A 5,370-nucleotide genomic window follows, 5' to 3' on the forward strand; every position below is an offset into this window, starting at 1 on the left:
TCTACTTTACACAAATATCTTACCGATGTTCCTTTTCTTCTGTAATTGATTTTCTGTCACTTTTTATCTTCAGCTTATTTTTTTTTCATCACAATAAATGACAAGTTTTAACTTTATGGTAATTTATTTTGGTATTTTGATCATTTTCAACCTCTATGAAGCACTTTGTTTCATCAGACTGCATTAACTTAAAGTTTGACTTAATTTAATTTAATTTTTTTAAATTCCTATCAACCTTTTCATACACTTTCCACTTATGATGGAAACACAACCCATCAAAACCTTGTAATAATTGCTGAGCAACTTTTTAAATGTTTCAACTGGTGATTTAAAGATTCATCTTTGGTATTTGTGGTTGGAACGTCTCCTTGTCATCACCCTAATCTTCAACTCCCTGCAAAGTTTCTCTATTAAATTGAAATCCTTACTGTTTCTGGGCCACCTCAGAATGTGAACATTGCTGCCGGTAAACAGAAACATGCTAAAATTAAAAGATTATTTTAAAGCTAAATCAAGCTATGAGTTAGAGTTGAAATAATATTTTTTCGTTTGAACTGCGCGGATTGATTGAAATTTTTTTACTCAATTTTAGAGAAATGACAGAAGTAAAACTTGATCAACAGATGGTAGAACAGTCTAGATAAACAGAAGATACAGACTTGATAAGTTTTTATAAAAATATCCGGGCAACAGAATCGGATAAATATCTGTCCAGTCAAGAATTTTGCAGGAATGTTGGGTAAAGAGGATTTAAAAAGTTTGCCAAGAGTGCTACAGTCATGAGAGAAATTAAGCTTTATTTGTCTCAACTTTTCCTAAAATATCACAAGAGCAAACAAAAATTAAAAATTAAAAGTGAAAAATTAGTCATCTCGGCTTTTTTTTGCCATGCTCTTGAAAAGATGCTGCAACAAGCGCAGAGCTGTGCTCCATTCAGAAATTTCCACGTCATCGCAGTATTGGGACACATTCATGTCAAATATGAGCCACTGTCTGGGAGGAAGTCAAAAGTCAAACAGAAACAATAAAAAAACACCCTTCTTCAATTTACTTCATACAGTTATATCGATCATTTTCATGAGATTGAGTTATGATCGGTTTCAAATGACATGTTTTGTCAGTAAATCCACAAAAATGAATGTTTCACTGGAATTTTATAATAAAGACCGACACAAAGTGGTGTACAAATGTGAAGTGGACAAAAAATATTGTAGATAACTCAAAACATTTTCTACAAGTAACAAACTGAAAAGTGCGGTGTGCAAAGGTGTTCAACCTGCCTGAGTCAGTATTTTGTAGAACCACCTTTTGCTTCAAGCTTTTATTGTTTCTACCATCTTTGCACATCTAGTGACTGAAGTTTTTGTTCATTCTTCTTTGCTAAGCAGCTCAGGCTCAGTCAGATTAGAAGAAGAGTATTTGTAAGCAAAACGTTTCAGATCGTGCCACAGATTCTCGCTTGGGCTTAGGTTTGAACTTTGACTGGGCCGTTCTAACACGAGTATGTTTTGTTTAAAACAGACTCAAAGCGGTTTGCTTCCATGATTGTCCTGTATTCGGCTCCATCCATATTTCCTGTTTATAGTTTAATGTTTTTTTTGTGAAAGATGTTTTGAATATTTAAATGATGAAATGTTAAAATTCAGCTGCTGTTTCTTTTAGTCGGGACTGTTGTAGCAGATCATCAAGAGGACTGACCGGTGCAGCGCCCGCTTCACGGCAGATGCTGCACCCATCCGCCTGTCGGTCTTCTTCCTAAGGCACTCTACCTTTTTCCGGCTCAAGACCATGACCTCAGATTTGAGGCACTGATCCTCATCCCGGTCTCTTCACACTCGGCTGTGAGCCACTCCAGTGAGAGCTGCAGATCACGATCCGATGAAGCCAACAGGACCACATCATCCGCAAAAAGCAGAGATGTGATCCTAAGGCCACCGAACGGATCCCCTCAACACCTCAGCTGCGCTTAGAAATTCTGTCCATAAAATTAATGAACAGAATCGGTGACAAACGGCAGCCTTGGTGGAATCCAACCCTCACCTGAAACGAGCCCGACTTATTGCCGGCAATGCGGACCAGAATCTGACAGGGACCTGACAGCCCGTATCAAATGGCCCGGTACCCCATACTCCCAGAGAACCCCCCACAAGGCCTCCTGAGAGACACGGTCGAACCCCTTCTGCTAGTCCACAAAACACATGTAGACTGGTTGGGTGAACTCCCATGCAACCTCCAGGACACTGGAACAGCTCAGGTTCAATAGCTGGTCCAGGTCCAGTTGAACCTGCTGAGGGTCCAGCGTCAACTGGACCCTCAGCAGGTTCAATAATAAAAAATTAAAATAATTATATTAATATTTATATTCTATAACAGAGCTGTGTTAGTGGAGCTCTGCTTGTCATGAAAGAACATAAATAATCTACTGAGAACAGCTTTAGAGAAAACAAGACGGAAAGAAAAGGAAGCAGATGAAAATGATGACTGTGTCTGAACTTTGCTTTTGGTACATGACAAACTTCACTTTTAAATTAAAGTTAAGTCATGTTTAATGTGTTGTATATTTTTATTTTTAATTAAATAAAAAGGCCGAGCAGAGTGTCTCCTGTCTGTCTTCATCTCTCTGCTCTCATTGTTTCTCTGTCCAGTGGAGGGAGAGCTGCAGCTTTTCACTGTTTAAATGTTCTTCATCCAACAGAGACAAACTGCTGGAGGAAAATAATTCATCTGACAGCAAAGATGCAGTGGAGTCTGATTCTGCTCTTCCTGATGGGTAAGTTGATCTGAAACAACAAACTCTCTGAATCTGTTTTTTCTGTCAAAAAAACAGATTCAACTTCATCATAAGGAAAGTAGAATGAGAACACTCAAGAAAAGCCTTTTTAAACCAAGTTATTCTACAAACCCTGGTGGATGTGTTAGTTTTGAGTAACACATGCAGAATTACATTTTATGTTCTCAGCTCAGTGTTGCTTCATGGACTGTCAGCTCTATCAGTTTCACTACATTAAACAGAATAAGACCTGGACTGAAGCTCAGCAGTACTGCAGAGAGAAACACACTGACCTGGTCACAGTGACTAACATGAAGGACATGAAGAGACTCACCAACATCTCAGCTGGAGATCAGAGGGAAGCTTGGATTGGTCTGTTCAGTGAACCAGAAGTTAACAGAACATGGTTCTGGTCTCTGCCTGGAATGAAGTTCAATGAAAGTGAGACCAAGTGGAACGATGGAGAACCATCTGATAATGAAACTGAGAACTGTGGGTATTTGATTGAAACTCCCAAATGGGGAGATGTGAGTTGCTCTACTACAAGATATTTCCTCTGCTACAATGGTGAGAATGCATGGCTAATTGCTTGCTATTTTTTTTCTTTAAATAACCACATAGTTTCTTTAGACACTTTGTTTTAGGTTCTAAATTAAATAAAGAAGCTCAGAAGGAATTTATGTGTGATGTGAATTTACCTAATTACTTCACAGAAACCAACACAACCCACAAATATCACTTGATTAAAGAGAGGAAGTCCTGGCAGGAAGCTCAGAGTTACTGTAGAGAGAAACACACAGACCTGATCAGTGGAACAAAGCAGATAGAGGATGAAGAAGTGAAGAAATTGATGGAGTCTACTAGCAGTAAACCATTCATTGGTCTGTTCAGAGACACCTGGAGGTGGTCAGATGGAAGCAGTTTCTCTTTCAGACACTGGAATAAAAACTTTAACAATCCAGAAACCATCAGAGGTCAATGTGCCGTTGCTGTGTTTTATGGTAAAGGCAGATGGAAGAATGTGAGCTGTGCTGAAAGAAAACCCTTCATCTGTTATGATGGTGAGTAATGCATGTGTGTGTGTGTGTGTGTGAGAGGCTGTTCATGTCAATAGTGATGCATAAAATCACATTTGAATCTATCAACATATATCCTACGTACCTTTGTGTTAATGTTTTTCAAAATTATTTATTAATTATCTTCATCCACATGTCTGGTTAAAAAAAATAATTTGAAAATGTTTCTTTGAAACCAAAGAAACATTTTTATTAACCTTTTTCTGTGACGTTACATAAATAAATGATGTTAACTGTTTTCTTATCTCCAACATGACAGATAAATTTATCCTGATCAAAGAAAATAAAACTTGGGAGGACGCCTTGACCTACTGCAGAGATCATCATGATGACCTGGTCACCATCACCAAGATGGATGATCAGAGATGGATCCAGGAGTATCCATGGTAAAGGCAGCATCGACTCCTTTTGTCTTGATTGGACTGCACTACGCCTGGACTCTACATTTCTGGTTTTCGGTCAGTGATGAGCTGGTCAGCTATGAGAACTGGGCCTCTTGTCCACAGATGGACGACTGTGATGTGTCTTGAGCCATGGAAACGAGAGGAGGACATAAGTTGGGAAAAAAACGACAGCGAGACGTTTAATTTCATCTGTTCTAAATACTGAAACAGTTTATCCGTTTCGTGCTGTTTTGCTCTAAGTTACTTTTGAATTCTCACAAACACATTTTGGACTATATATTACATAATGACCCTGAATGTAACGCGCATGGGTCATTAAAATGTATCCAATGCCAATTTAATAGCAATTTATTTTACCACAGTGTGATACAAAGTTGTAGCCCAGTGTGTTGAGAAACAAATCATCCCTCTATAGGCTGCTCTGTCAGAACCAACCAATCAGAGCAGAGAGGAGGGTCTTAGCCAGAGGTTGTGGTTGACTTCTTTTTGTTGTCCATCATTTCGACTGATGGCGTCAAAAATATTAATCATATTTTTACCCATCAATTTTTAAATAATACTAATGATATTAACAGGTTATTCAGTTGCATTAAATTCTATTTGGGTTAATCAATATTCAAGGAGAGAATCCAGATCCCGTCAACACATCCAGCAGATGAACACATTTTCTCTACAGAGACAAAACGTGTGACCCAAATAACTACATGTAATAATATATAGTTATCAATAATAATTTTATCTACCTAAATTATGAACGGTTCACCCGTTGTGGGCTGAACGCAAAGCCTCACAACTTCCTGCTTTTCCGCATCTGGAGGGGAAATCTGTGCTGGAGTTTAGATTGGACACAGTCTGCAAAGATTGTGTCTGAGCCAGATCCAACCCGACTGATTAACGTTTTAATCAGCCCTTGGTCCGAGGCTGAATTACACCCGATGTAATATTTTATTTAAAATTTTACTGATTTTGTTTTTATCTCACCATTTGAGTTTGCCAGCCTCCGCCATTTTTCTTTTGACTGCCATAATCTTCTCCATCTCTTCTCGACTCTGTACACCAGTGTACACTGAGTACGCTACTTCTTCTACTACACTGTTGATTAGTTAGAGCACTGCTGCCA

This window comes from Poecilia formosa, unplaced genomic scaffold (assembly GCF_000485575.1).
Source record: "Poecilia formosa unplaced genomic scaffold, Poecilia_formosa-5.1.2 Scaffold772, whole genome shotgun sequence".
In the NCBI taxonomy this organism is placed as follows: Eukaryota; Metazoa; Chordata; class Actinopteri; order Cyprinodontiformes; family Poeciliidae; genus Poecilia; species Poecilia formosa.